Source organism: Pipistrellus hanaki, assembly GCF_964339955.1.
Source record: "Pipistrellus hanaki genome assembly, chromosome: 6".
NCBI classification, from domain to species: Eukaryota; Metazoa; Chordata; class Mammalia; order Chiroptera; family Vespertilionidae; genus Pipistrellus; species Pipistrellus hanaki.
In genome coordinates this window covers 530,083-546,163 of record NC_140508.1, presented here as the reverse complement: position 1 = coordinate 546,163, position 16,081 = coordinate 530,083, and positions in this window count along the sequence as shown.

The following is a 16,081-nucleotide window of genomic DNA, read 5'->3' as shown; positions in this document are numbered from 1 at the left end:
TTCAGTGAAGTGTAAGCCTTTCCAAAGCTGCCGAACGTGTTTCTTTCTCTTTTTCAATGGTATTCTGCCTTGTATAACACACATTTACCACTCTAGTTTCCTTTAAGTAAAGAATATAGGATTCATACAGTGTTTCATGTGATCTTAACTCGAATTAAGGATTTCCCGGATCTTAGCTATCTTTTCTACTCTAAGGACTGACTTGGAGATTCTCTTTCAGCTGTTCTAAACAAGTTCTCATGTGTTTACAGTCATTTTCAATGAATTATTCATGTTTTCATGTAGTTTCCTATATTCTGCCTTCTGGCCCAAGTATAAGCTTTGCCCACCTTATCAAACAACTTCCTACACACTGTTATGAACTGAGGGAGCTAGGGAACATTGTCTCTCAACTGTGTTATAGAGTGTAGTACTACATTTCAGTGAAGTGTAAGGCTTTCCAAAGCTGCCGAACTTGTTTCTTTCTCTATTTCAATGGTATTCTGCCTTGTATAACACACATTTACCACTCTAGTCTCCTTTAAGTAATGAATATAGGATTCATACAGTGTTTGATGTTATCTTAACTCAAATTAAGGATTTTCCTTATCTTAGCTACCTTTTCTACACTAAGAACTGACTTGGAGATTCTCTTTCAGCTGTTCTAAACAAGTTCTCATCTGTTTACAGTCATTTTCACTGAATTATTCATGTTTTCATGTAGTTTCCTATATTCTGCCTTCTGGCCCAAGTATAAGCTTTGCCTACTTTATCAAACAACTTCCTACACACTGTTATGAACTGAGGCAGCTAGGGAACATTGTCTCTCAACTGTGTTATAGACTGTAGTACTACATTTCAGTGAAGTGTAAGCCTTTCCAAAGCTGCCGAACGTGTTTCTTTCTCTATTTCAATGGTATTCTGCCTTGTATAACACACATTTACCACTCTAGTTTCCTTTAAGTAAAGAATATAGGATTCATACAGTGTTTCATGTGATCTTAACTCGAATTAAGGATTTCCCGGATCTTAGCTATCTTTTCTACTCTAAGAACTGACTTGGAGATTCTCTTTCAGCTGTTCTAAACAAGTTCTCATCTGTTTACAGTCATTTTCAATGACTTATTCATGTTTTCATGTAGTTTCCTATATTCTGCCTTCTGGCCCAAGTATAAGCTTTGCCCACCTTATCAAACAACTTCCTACACACTGTTATGAACTTAGGGAGCTAGAGAACATTGTCTCTGAACTGTGTTATAGAGTGTAGTAGTATATTTCTGTGTAGTGTAAGGCTTTCCAAAGCTGCCGAACGTGTTTCTTTCTCTATTTCAATGGTATTCTGCCTTATATAATACACATTTATCACTCTAGTCTCCTTTAAGTAAGCAATATAGGATTCATACAGTGTTTCATGTGATCTTAACTCGAATTAAGGATTTCCCTTATCTTAGCTACCTTTTCTACACTAAGAACTGACTTGGAGATTCTCTTTCATCTGTTCTAAGCAGGTTCTCATCTGTTTACAGTCATTTTCACTGAATTATTCATGTTTTCATGTAGTTTCCTATATTCTGCCTTCTGGCCCAAGTATAAGCTTTGGCCACTTTATCAAACAACTTCCTACACACTGTTATGAACTGAGGCACCTCGTGAACATTGTCTCTCAACTGTGTTATAGAGTGTAGTACTACATTTCAGTGATGTGTAAGGCTTTCCAAAGCTGCCGAACGTGTTTGTTTCTCTATTTCGATGGTATTCTCCCTTGTATAACACACATTTACAACTCTAGTCTCCTTTCAGTAAAGAATATAGGATTCATACAGTGTTTCATGTGATCTTAACTGGAATTAAGGATTTCCCTTATCTTAGCTACCTTTTCTACACTAAGAACTGACTTGGAGATTCTCTTTCAGCTGTTCTAAACAAGTTCTCATGTGTTTACAGTCATTTTCACTGAATTATTCATGTTTTCATGTAGTTTCCTATATTCTGCCTTCTGGCCCAAGTATAAGCTTTGGCCACTTTATCAAACAACTTCCTACACACTGTTATGAACTGAGGCAGCTAGGGAACATTGTCTCTCAACTGTGTTATAGACTGTAGTACTACATTTCAGTGAAGTGTAAGCCTTTCCAAAGCTGCCGAACTTGTTTCTTTCTCTATTTCAATGGTATTCTGCCTTGTATAACATACATTTACCACTCTAGTCTCCTTTAAGTAATGAATATAGGACTCATACAGTGTTTGATGTTATCTTAACTGGAATTAAGGATATCCCTTATCTTAGCTACCTTTTCTACACTAAGAACTGACTTGGAGATTCTCTTTCAGCTGTTCTAAACAAGTTCTCATGTGTTTACAGTCATTTTCAATGAATTATTCATGTTTTCATGTAGTTTCCTATATTCTGCCTTCTGGCCCAAGTATAAGCTTTGGCCACTTTATCAAACAACTTCCTACACACTGTTATGAACTGAGGGAGCTAGGGAACATTGTCTCTCAACTGTGTTATAGAGTGTAGTACTACATTTCAGTGAAGTGTAAGGCTTTCCAAAGCTGCCGAACTTGTTTCTTTCTCTATTTCAATGGTATACTGCCTTGTATAACACACATTTACCACTCTAGTCTCCTTTAAGTAATGAATATAGGACTCATACAGTGTTTGATGTTATCTTAACTAGAATTAAGGATATCCCTTATCTAAGCTACCTTTTCTACACTAAGAACTGACTTGGAGATTCTCTTTCAGCTGTTCTAAACAAGTTCTCATCTGTTTACAGTCATTTTCAATGACTTATTCATGTTTTCATGTAGTTTCCTATATTCTGCCTTCTGGCCCAAGTATAAGCTTTGCCCACCTTATCAAACAACTTCCTACACACTGTTATGAACTTAGGGAGCTAGAGAACATTGTCTCTGAACTGTGTTATAGAGTGTAGTAGTATATTTCTGTGTAGTGTAAGGCTTTCCAAAGCTGCCGAACGTGTTTCTTTCTCCATTTCAATGGTATTCTGCCTTATATAATACACATTTATCACTCTAGTCTCCTTTAAGTAAGCAATATAGGATTCATACAGTGTTTCATGTGATCTTAACTCGAATTAAGGATTTCCCTTATCTTAGCTACCTTTTCTACACTAAGAACTGACTTGGAGATTCTCTTTCAGCTGTTCTAAACAAGTTCTCATGTGTTTACAGTCATTTTCACTGAATTATTCATGTTTTCATGTAGTTTCCTATATTCTGCCCTCTGGCCCAAGTATAAGCTTTGGCCACTTTATCAAACAACTTCCTACACACTGTTATGAACTGAGGCAGCTAGGGAACATTGTCTCTCAACTGTGTTATAGACTGTAGTACTACATTTCAGTGAAGTGTAAGCCTTTCCAAAGCTGCCGAACTTGTTTCTTTCTCTATTTCAATGGTATTCTGCCTTGTATAACATACATTTACCACTCTAGTCTCCTTTAAGTAATGAATATAGGACTCATACAGTGTTTGATGTTATCTTAACTGGAATTAAGGATATCCCTTATCTTAGCTACCTTTTCTACACTAAGAACTGACTTGGAGATTCTCTTTCAGCTGTTCTAAACAAGTTCTCATGTGTTTACAGTCATTTTCAATGAATTATTCATGTTTTCATGTAGTTTCCTATATTCTGCCTTCTGGCCCAAGTATAAGCTTTGGCCACTTTATCAAACAACTTCCTACACACTGTTATGAACTGAGGGAGCTAGGGAACATTGTCTCTCAACTGTGTTATAGAGTGTAGTACTACATTTCAGTGAAGTGTAAGGCTTTCCAAAGCTGCCGAACTTGTTTCTTTCTCTATTTCAATGGTATTCTGCCTTGTATAACACACATTTACCACTCTAGTCTCCTTTAAGTAATGAATATAGGACTCATACAGTGTTTGATGTTATCTTAACTAGAATTAAGGATATCCCTTATCTAAGCTACCTTTTCTACACTAAGAACTGACTTGGAGATTCTCTTTCAGCTGTTCTAAACAAGTTCTCATCTGTTTACAGTCATTTTCAATGACTTATTCATGTTTTCATGTAGTTTCCTATATTCTGCCTTCTGGCCCAAGTATAAGCTTTGCCCACCTTATCAAACAACTTCCTACACACTGTTATGAACTTAGGGAGCTAGAGAACATTGTCTCTGAACTGTGTTATAGAGTGTAGTAGTATATTTCTGTGTAGTGTAAGGCTTTCCAAAGCTGCCGAACGTGTTTCTTTCTCTATTTCAATGGTATTCTGCCTTATATAATACACATTTATCACTCTAGTCTCCTTTAAGTAAGCAATATAGGATTCATACAGTGTTTCATGTGATCTTAACTCGAATTAAGGATTTCCCTTATCTTAGCTACCTTTTCTACACTAAGAACTGACTTGGAGATTCTCTTTCATCTGTTCTAAGCAGGTTCTCATCTGTTTACAGTCATTTTCACTGAATTATTCATGTTTTCATGTAGTTTCCTATATTCTGCCTTCTGGCCCAAGTATAAGCTTTGGCCACTTTATCAAACAACTTCCTATACACTGTTATGAACTGAGGCAGCTCGTGAACATTGTCTCTCAACTGTGTTATAGAGTGTAGTACTACATTTCTGTGATGTGTAAGGCTTTCCAAAGCTGCCGAACGTGTTTGTTTCTCTATTTCAATGGTATTCTCCCTTGTATAACACACATTTACCACTCTAGTCTCCTTTCAGTAAAGAATATAGGATTCATACAGTGTTTCATGTGATCTTAACTGGAATTAAGGATTTCCCTTATCTTAGCTACCTTTTCTACACTAAGAACTGACTTGGAGATTCTCTTTCAGCTGTTCTAAACAAGTTCTCATGTGTTTACAGTCATTTTCACTGAATTATTCATGTTTTCATGTAGTTTCCTATATTCTGCCTTCTGGCCCAAGTATAAGCTTTGGCCACTTTATCAAACAACTTCCTACACACTGTTATGAACTGAGGGAGCTAGGGAACCTTGTCTCTCAACTGTGTTATAGAGTGTAGTACTACATTTCAGTGAAGTGTAAGCCTTTCCAAAGCTGCCGAACGTGTTTCTTTCTCTATTTCAATGGTATTCTGCCTTGTATAACACACATTTATTACTCTAGTTTCCTTTAAGTAAAGAATATAGGATTCATACAGTGTTTCATGTGATCTTAACTCGAATTAAGGATTTCCCGGATCTTAGCTATCTTTTCTACTCTAAGAACTGACTTGGAGATTCTCTTTCAGCTGTTCTAAACAATTTCTCATGTGTTTACAGTCATTTTCAATGAATTATTCATGTTTTCATGTAGTTTCCTATATTCTGCCTTCTGGCCCAAGTATAAGCTTTGCCCACTTTATAAAACAACTTCCTACACACTGTTATGAACTGAGGCAGCTCGGGAACATTGTCTCTCAACTGTGTTATAGAGTGTAGTACTACATTTCAGTGAAGTGTAAGGCTTTCCAAAGCTGCCGAACGTGTTTCTTTCTCTATTTCAATGGTATTCTGCCTTGTATAACACACATTTACCACTCTAGTCTCCTTTAAGTAAAGAATATAGGATTCATACAGTGTTTCATGTGATCTTAACTCGAATTAAGGATTTCCCTTATCTTAGCTACCTTTTCTACACTAAGAACTGACTTGGAGATTCTCTTTCAGCTGTTCTAAACAAGTTCTCATCTGTTTACAGTCATTTTCACTGAATTATTCATGTTTTCATGTAGTTTCCTATATTCTGCCTTCTGGCCCAAGTATAAGCTTTGCCCACTTTATCAAACAACTTCCTACACACTGTTATGAACTGAGGAGCTAGGGAACATTGTCTCTCAACTGTGTTATAGAGTGTAGTACTACATTTCAGTGAAGTGTAAGGCTTTCCAAAGCTGCCGAACTTGTTTCTTTCTCTATTTCAATGGTATTCTGCCTTGTATAACACACATTTACCTCTCTAGTCTCCTTTAAGTAATGAATATAGGACTCATACAGTGTTTGATGTTATCTTAACTAGAATTAAGGATTTCCCTTATCTTAGCTACCTTTTCTACACTAAGAACTGACTTGGAGATTCTCTTTCATCTGTTCTAAGCAGGTTCTCATCTGTTTACAGTCATTTTCACTGAATTATTCATGTTTTCATGTAGTTTCCTATATTCTGCCTTCTGGCCCAAGTATAAGCTTTGGCCACTTTATCAAACAACTTCCTACACACTGTTATGAACTGAGGCAGCTCGTGAACATTGTCTCTCAACTGTGTTATAGAGTGTAGTACTACATTTCAGTGATGTGTAAGGCTTTCCAAAGCTGCCGAACGTGTTTGTTTCTCTATTTCAATGGTATTCTCCCTTGTATAACACACATTTACCACTCTAGTCTCCTTTCAGTAAAGAATATAGGATTCATACAGTGTTTCATGTGATCTTAACTGGAATTAAGGATTTCCCTTATCTTACCTACCTTTTCTACACTAAGAACTGACTTGGAGATTCTCTTTCAGCTGTTCTAAACAAGTTCTCATGTGTTTACAGTCATTTTCAATGAATTATTCATGTTTTCATGTAGTTTCCTATATTCTGCCTTCTGGCCCAAGTATAAGGTTTGCCCACCTTATCAAACAACTTCCTACACACTGTTATGAACTGAGGGAGCTAGGGAACATTGTCTCTGAACTGTGTTATAGAGTGTAGTACTACATTTCAGTGTAGTGTAAGGCTTTCCAAAGCTGCCGAACGTGTTTCTTTCTCTATTTCAATGGTATTCTGCCTTGTATAACACACATTTACCACTCTAGTCTCCTTTAAGTAATGAATATAGGACTCATACAGTGTTTGATGTTATCTTAACTAGAATTAAGGATATCCCTTATCTAAGCTACCTTTTCTACACTAAGAACTGACTTGGAGATTCTCTTTCAGCTGTTCTAAACAAGTTCTCATCTGTTTACAGTCATTTTCAATGACTTATTCATGTTTTCATGTAGTTTCCTATATTCTGCCTTCTGGCCCAAGTATAAGCTTTGCCCACCTTATCAAACAACTTCCTACACACTGTTATGAACTTAGGGAGCTAGAGAACATTGTCTCTGAACTGTGTTATAGAGTGTAGTAGTATATTTCTGTGTAGTGTAAGGCTTTCCAAAGCTGCCGAACGTGTTTCTTTCTCCATTTCAATGGTATTCTGCCTTATATAATACACATTTATCACTCTAGTCTCCTTTAAGTAAGCAATATAGGATTCATACAGTGTTTCATGTGATCTTAACTCGAATTAAGGATTTCCCTTATCTTAGCTACCTTTTCTACACTAAGAACTGACTTGGAGATTCTCTTTCAGCTGTTCTAAACAAGTTCTCATGTGTTTACAGTCATTTTCACTGAATTATTCATGTTTTCATGTAGTTTCCTATATTCTGCCCTCTGGCCCAAGTATAAGCTTTGGCCACTTTATCAAACAACTTCCTACACACTGTTATGAACTGAGGCAGCTAGGGAACATTGTCTCTCAACTGTGTTATAGACTGTAGTACTACATTTCAGTGAAGTGTAAGCCTTTCCAAAGCTGCCGAACTTGTTTCTTTCTCTATTTCAATGGTATTCTGCCTTGTATAACATACATTTACCACTCTAGTCTCCTTTAAGTAATGAATATAGGACTCATACAGTGTTTGATGTTATCTTAACTGGAATTAAGGATATCCCTTATCTTAGCTACCTTTTCTACACTAAGAACTGACTTGGAGATTCTCTTTCAGCTGTTCTAAACAAGTTCTCATGTGTTTACAGTCATTTTCAATGAATTATTCATGTTTTCATGTAGTTTCCTATATTCTGCCTTCTGGCCCAAGTATAAGCTTTGGCCACTTTATCAAACAACTTCCTACACACTGTTATGAACTGAGGGAGCTAGGGAACATTGTCTCTCAACTGTGTTATAGAGTGTAGTACTACATTTCAGTGAAGTGTAAGGCTTTCCAAAGCTGCCGAACTTGTTTCTTTCTCTATTTCAATGGTATTCTGCCTTGTATAACACACATTTACCACTCTAGTCTCCTTTAAGTAATGAATATAGGACTCATACAGTGTTTGATGTTATCTTAACTAGAATTAAGGATATCCCTTATCTAAGCTACCTTTTCTACACTAAGAACTGACTTGGAGATTCTCTTTCAGCTGTTCTAAACAAGTTCTCATCTGTTTACAGTCATTTTCAATGACTTATTCATGTTTTCATGTAGTTTCCTATATTCTGCCTTCTGGCCCAAGTATAAGCTTTGCCCACCTTATCAAACAACTTCCTACACACTGTTATGAACTTAGGGAGCTAGAGAACATTGTCTCTGAACTGTGTTATAGAGTGTAGTAGTATATTTCTGTGTAGTGTAAGGCTTTCCAAAGCTGCCGAACGTGTTTCTTTCTCTATTTCAATGGTATTCTGCCTTATATAATACACATTTATCACTCTAGTCTCCTTTAAGTAAGCAATATAGGATTCATACAGTGTTTCATGTGATCTTAACTCGAATTAAGGATTTCCCTTATCTTAGCTACCTTTTCTACACTAAGAACTGACTTGGAGATTCTCTTTCATCTGTTCTAAGCAGGTTCTCATCTGTTTACAGTCATTTTCACTGAATTATTCATGTTTTCATGTAGTTTCCTATATTCTGCCTTCTGGCCCAAGTATAAGCTTTGGCCACTTTATCAAACAACTTCCTATACACTGTTATGAACTGAGGCAGCTCGTGAACATTGTCTCTCAACTGTGTTATAGAGTGTAGTACTACATTTCTGTGATGTGTAAGGCTTTCCAAAGCTGCCGAACGTGTTTGTTTCTCTATTTCAATGGTATTCTCCCTTGTATAACACACATTTACCACTCTAGTCTCCTTTCAGTAAAGAATATAGGATTCATACAGTGTTTCATGTGATCTTAACTGGAATTAAGGATTTCCCTTATCTTAGCTACCTTTTCTACACTAAGAACTGACTTGGAGATTCTCTTTCAGCTGTTCTAAACAAGTTCTCATGTGTTTACAGTCATTTTCACTGAATTATTCATGTTTTCATGTAGTTTCCTATATTCTGCCTTCTGGCCCAAGTATAAGCTTTGGCCACTTTATCAAACAACTTCCTACACACTGTTATGAACTGAGGGAGCTAGGGAACATTGTCTCTCAACTGTGTTATAGAGTGTAGTACTACATTTCAGTGAAGTGTAAGCCTTTCCAAAGCTGCCGAACGTGTTTCTTTCTCTATTTCAATGGTATTCTGCCTTGTATAACACACATTTATTACTCTAGTTTCCTTTAAGTAAAGAATATAGGATTCATACAGTGTTTCATGTGATCTTAACTCGAATTAAGGATTTCCCGGATCTTAGCTATCTTTTCTACTCTAAGAACTGACTTGGAGATTCTCTTTCAGCTGTTCTAAACAATTTCTCATGTGTTTACAGTCATTTTCAATGAATTATTCATGTTTTCATGTAGTTTCCTATATTCTGCCTTCTGGCCCAAGTATAAGCTTTGCCCACTTTATAAAACAACTTCCTACACACTGTTATGAACTGAGGCAGCTCGGGAACATTGTCTCTCAACTGTGTTATAGAGTGTAGTACTACATTTCAGTGAAGTGTAAGGCTTTCCAAAGCTGCCGAACGTGTTTCTTTCTCTATTTCAATGGTATTCTGCCTTGTATAACACACATTTACCACTCTAGTCTCCTTTAAGTAAAGAATATAGGATTCATACAGTGTTTCATGTGATCTTAACTCGAATTAAGGATTTCCCTTATCTTAGCTACCTTTTCTACACTAAGAACTGACTTGGAGATTCTCTTTCAGCTGTTCTAAACAAGTTCTCATCTGTTTACAGTCATTTTCACTGAATTATTCATGTTTTCATGTAGTTTCCTATATTCTGCCTTCTGGCCCAAGTATAAGCTTTGCCCACTTTATCAAACAACTTCCTACACACTGTTATGAACTGAGGAGCTAGGGAACATTGTCTCTCAACTGTGTTATAGAGTGTAGTACTACATTTCAGTGAAGTGTAAGGCTTTCCAAAGCTGCCGAACTTGTTTCTTTCTCTATTTCAATGGTATTCTGCCTTGTATAACACACATTTACCTCTCTAGTCTCCTTTAAGTAATGAATATAGGACTCATACAGTGTTTGATGTTATCTTAACTAGAATTAAGGATTTCCCTTATCTTAGCTACCTTTTCTACACTAAGAACTGACTTGGAGATTCTCTTTCATCTGTTCTAAGCAGGTTCTCATCTGTTTACAGTCATTTTCACTGAATTATTCATGTTTTCATGTAGTTTCCTATATTCTGCCTTCTGGCCCAAGTATAAGCTTTGGCCACTTTATCAAACAACTTCCTACACACTGTTATGAACTGAGGCAGCTCGTGAACATTGTCTCTCAACTGTGTTATAGAGTGTAGTACTACATTTCAGTGATGTGTAAGGCTTTCCAAAGCTGCCGAACGTGTTTGTTTCTCTATTTCAATGGTATTCTCCCTTGTATAACACACATTTACCACTCTAGTCTCCTTTCAGTAAAGAATATAGGATTCATACAGTGTTTCATGTGATCTTAACTGGAATTAAGGATTTCCCTTATCTTACCTACCTTTTCTACACTAAGAACTGACTTGGAGATTCTCTTTCAGCTGTTCTAAACAAGTTCTCATGTGTTTACAGTCATTTTCACTGAATTATTCATGTTTTCATGTAGTTTCCTATATTCTGCCTTCTGGCCCAAGTATAAGCTTTGGCCACTTTATCAAACAACTTCCTACACACTGTTATGAACTGAGGCAGCTAGGGAACATTGTCTCTCAACTGTGTTATAGACTGTAGTACTACATTTCAGTGAAGTGTAAGCCTTTCCAAAGCTGCCGAACTTGTTTCTTTCTCTATTTCAATGGTATTCTGCCTTGTATAACATACATTTACCACTCTAGTCTCCTTTAAGTAATGAATATAGGACTCATACAGTGTTTGATGTTATCTTAACTGGAATTAAGGATATCCCTTATCTTAGCTACCTTTTCTACACTAAGAACTGACTTGGAGATTCTCTTTCAGCTGTTCTAAACAAGTTCTCATGTGTTTACAGTCATTTTCAATGAATTATTCATGTTTTCATGTAGTTTCCTATATTCTGCCTTCTGGCCCAAGTATAAGCTTTGGCCACTTTATCAAACAACTTCCTACACACTGTTATGAACTGAGGGAGCTAGGGAACATTGTCTCTCAACTGTGTTATAGAGTGTAGTACTACATTTCAGTGAAGTGTAAGGCTTTCCAAAGCTGCCGAACTTGTTTCTTTCTCTATTTCAATGGTATTCTGCCTTGTATAACACACATTTACCACTCTAGTCTCCTTTAAGTAATGAATATAGGACTCATACAGTGTTTGATGTTATCTTAACTAGAATTAAGGATATCCCTTATCTAAGCTACCTTTTCTACACTAAGAACTGACTTGGAGATTCTCTTTCAGCTGTTCTAAACAAGTTCTCATCTGTTTACAGTCATTTTCAATGACTTATTCATGTTTTCATGTAGTTTCCTATATTCTGCCTTCTGGCCCAAGTATAAGCTTTGCCCACCTTATCAAACAACTTCCTACACACTGTTATGAACTTAGGGAGCTAGAGAACATTGTCTCTGAACTGTGTTATAGAGTGTAGTAGTATATTTCTGTGTAGTGTAAGGCTTTCCAAAGCTGCCGAACGTGTTTCTTTCTCTATTTCAATGGTATTCTGCCTTATATAATACACATTTATCACTCTAGTCTCCTTTAAGTAAGCAATATAGGATTCATACAGTGTTTCATGTGATCTTAACTCGAATTAAGGATTTCCCTTATCTTAGCTACCTTTTCTACACTAAGAACTGACTTGGAGATTCTCTTTCATCTGTTCTAAGCAGGTTCTCATCTGTTTACAGTCATTTTCACTGAATTATTCATGTTTTCATGTAGTTTCCTATATTCTGCCTTCTGGCCCAAGTATAAGCTTTGGCCACTTTATCAAACAACTTCCTACACACTGTTATGAACTGAGGCAGCTCGTGAACATTGTCTCTCAACTGTGTTATAGAGTGTAGTACTACATTTCAGTGATGTGTAAGGCTTTCCAAAGCTGCCGAACGTGTTTGTTTCTCTATTTCGATGGTATTCTCCCTTGTATAACACACATTTACCACTCTAGTCTCCTTTCAGTAAAGAATATAGGATTCATACAGTGTTTCATGTGATCTTAACTGGAATTAAGGATTTCCCTTATCTTAGCTACCTTTTCTACACTAAGAACTGACTTGGAGATTCTCTTTCAGCTGTTCTAAACAAGTTCTCATGTGTTTACAGTCATTTTCACTGAATTATTCATGTTTTCATGTAGTTTCCTATATTCTGCCTTCTGGCCCAAGTATAAGCTTTGGCCACTTTATCAAACAACTTCCTACACACTGTTATGAACTGAGGCAGCTAGGGAACATTGTCTCTCAACTGTGTTATAGACTGTAGTACTACATTTCAGTGAAGTGTAAGCCTTTCCAAAGCTGCCGAACTTGTTTCTTTCTCTATTTCAATGGTATTCTGCCTTGTATAACATACATTTACCACTCTAGTCTCCTTTAAGTAATGAATATAGGACTCATACAGTGTTTGATGTTATCTTAACTGGAATTAAGGATATCCCTTATCTTAGCTACCTTTTCTACACTAAGAACTGACTTGGAGATTCTCTTTCAGCTGTTCTAAACAAGTTCTCATGTGTTTACAGTCATTTTCAATGAATTATTCATGTTTTCATGTAGTTTCCTATATTCTGCCTTCTGGCCCAAGTATAAGCTTTGGCCACTTTATCAAACAACTTCCTACACACTGTTATGAACTGAGGGAGCTAGGGAACATTGTCTCTCAACTGTGTTATAGAGTGTAGTACTACATTTCAGTGAAGTGTAAGGCTTTCCAAAGCTGCCGAACTTGTTTCTTTCTCTATTTCAATGGTATTCTGCCTTGTATAACACACATTTACCACTCTAGTCTCCTTTAAGTAATGAATATAGGACTCATACAGTGTTTGATGTTATCTTAACTAGAATTAAGGATATCCCTTATCTAAGCTACCTTTTCTACACTAAGAACTGACTTGGAGATTCTCTTTCAGCTGTTCTAAACAAGTTCTCATCTGTTTACAGTCATTTTCAATGACTTATTCATGTTTTCATGTAGTTTCCTATATTCTGCCTTCTGGCCCAAGTATAAGCTTTGCCCACCTTATCAAACAACTTCCTACACACTGTTATGAACTTAGGGAGCTAGAGAACATTGTCTCTGAACTGTGTTATAGAGTGTAGTAGTATATTTCTGTGTAGTGTAAGGCTTTCCAAAGCTGCCGAACGTGTTTCTTTCTCTATTTCAATGGTATTCTGCCTTATATAATACACATTTATCACTCTAGTCTCCTTTAAGTAAGCAATATAGGATTCATACAGTGTTTCATGTGATCTTAACTCGAATTAAGGATTTCCCTTATCTTAGCTACCTTTTCTACACTAAGAACTGACTTGGAGATTCTCTTTCATCTGTTCTAAGCAGGTTCTCATCTGTTTACAGTCATTTTCACTGAATTATTCATGTTTTCATGTAGTTTCCTATATTCTGCCTTCTGGCCCAAGTATAAGCTTTGGCCACTTTATCAAACAACTTCCTACACACTGTTATGAACTGAGGCAGCTCGTGAACATTGTCTCTCAACTGTGTTATAGAGTGTAGTACTACATTTCAGTGATGTGTAAGGCTTTCCAAAGCTGCCGAACGTGTTTGTTTCTCTATTTCGATGGTATTCTCCCTTGTATAACACACATTTACCACTCTAGTCTCCTTTCAGTAAAGAATATAGGATTCATACAGTGTTTCATGTGATCTTAACTGGAATTAAGGATTTCCCTTATCTTAGCTACCTTTTCTACACTAAGAACTGACTTGGAGATTCTCTTTCAGCTGTTCTAAACAAGTTCTCATGTGTTTACAGTCATTTTCACTGAATTATTCATGTTTTCATGTAGTTTCCTATATTCTGCCTTCTGGCCCAAGTATAAGCTTTGGCCACTTTATCAAACAACTTCCTACACACTGTTATGAACTGAGGCAGCTAGGGAACATTGTCTCTCAACTGTGTTATAGACTGTAGTACTACATTTCAGTGAAGTGTAAGCCTTTCCAAAGCTGCCGAACTTGTTTCTTTCTCTATTTCAATGGTATTCTGCCTTGTATAACATACATTTACCACTCTAGTCTCCTTTAAGTAATGAATATAGGACTCATACAGTGTTTGATGTTATCTTAACTGGAATTAAGGATATCCCTTATCTTAGCTACCTTTTCTACACTAAGAACTGACTTGGAGATTCTCTTTCAGCTGTTCTAAACAAGTTCTCATGTGTTTACAGTCATTTTCAATGAATTATTCATGTTTTCATGTAGTTTCCTATATTCTGCCTTCTGGCCCAAGTATAAGCTTTGGCCACTTTATCAAACAACTTCCTACACACTGTTATGAACTGAGGGAGCTAGGGAACATTGTCTCTCAACTGTGTTATAGAGTGTAGTACTACATTTCAGTGAAGTGTAAGGCTTTCCAAAGCTGCCGAACTTGTTTCTTTCTCTATTTCAATGGTATTCTGCCTTGTATAACACACATTTACCACTCTAGTCTCCTTTAAGTAATGAATATAGGACTCATACAGTGTTTGATGTTATCTTAACTAGAATTAAGGATATCCCTTATCTAAGCTACCTTTTCTACACTAAAAACTGACTTGGAGATTCTCTTTCAGCTGTTCTAAACAAGTTCTCATCTGTTTACAGTCATTTTCAATGACTTATTCATGTTTTCATGTAGTTTCCTATATTCTGCCTTCTGGCCCAAGTATAAGCTTTGCCCACCTTATCAAACAACTTCCTACACACTGTTATGAACTTAGGGAGCTAGAGAACATTGTCTCTGAACTGTGTTATAGAGTGTAGTAGTATATTTCTGTGTAGTGTAAGGCTTTCCAAAGCTGCCGAACGTGTTTCTTTCTCTATTTCAATGGTATTCTGCCTTATATAATACACATTTATCACTCTAGTCTCCTTTAAGTAAGCAATATAGGATTCATACAGTGTTTCATGTGATCTTAACTCGAATTAAGGATTTCCCTTATCTTAGCTACCTTTTCTACACTAAGAACTGACTTGGAGATTCTCTTTCATCTGTTCTAAGCAGGTTCTCATCTGTTTACAGTCATTTTCACTGAATTATTCATGTTTTCATGTAGTTTCCTATATTCTGCCTTCTGGCCCAAGTATAAGCTTTGGCCACTTTATCAAACAACTTCCTACACACTGTTATGAACTGAGGCAGCTCGTGAACATTGTCTCTCAACTGTGTTATAGAGTGTAGTACTACATTTCTGTGATGTGTAAGGCTTTCCAAAGCTGCCGAACGTGTTTGTTTCTCTATTTCAATGGTATTCTCCCTTGTATAACACACATTTACCACTCTAGTCTCCTTTCAGTAAAGAATATAGGATTCATACAGTGTTTCATGTGATCTTAACTGGAATTAAGGATTTCCCTTATCTTAGCTACCTTTTCTACACTAAGAACTGACTTGGAGATTCTCTTTCAGCTGTTCTAAACAAGTTCTCATGTGTTTACAGTCATTTTCACTGAATTATTCATGTTTTCATGTAGTTTCCTATATTCTGCCTTCTGGCCCAAGTATAAGCTTTGGCCACTTTATCAAACAACTTCCTACACACTGTTATGAACTGAGGGAGCTAGGGAACATTGTCTCTCAACTGTGTTATAGAGTGTAGTACTACATTTCAGTGATGTGTAAGGCTTTCCAAAGCTGCCGAACTTGTTTCTTTCTCTATTTCAATGGTATTCTGCCTTGTATAACACACATTTACCACTCTAGTCTCCTTTAAGTAATGAATATAGGATTCATACAGTGTTTGATGTGATCTTAACTCGAATTAAGGATTTTCCTTATCTTAGCTACCTTTTCTACACTAAGAACT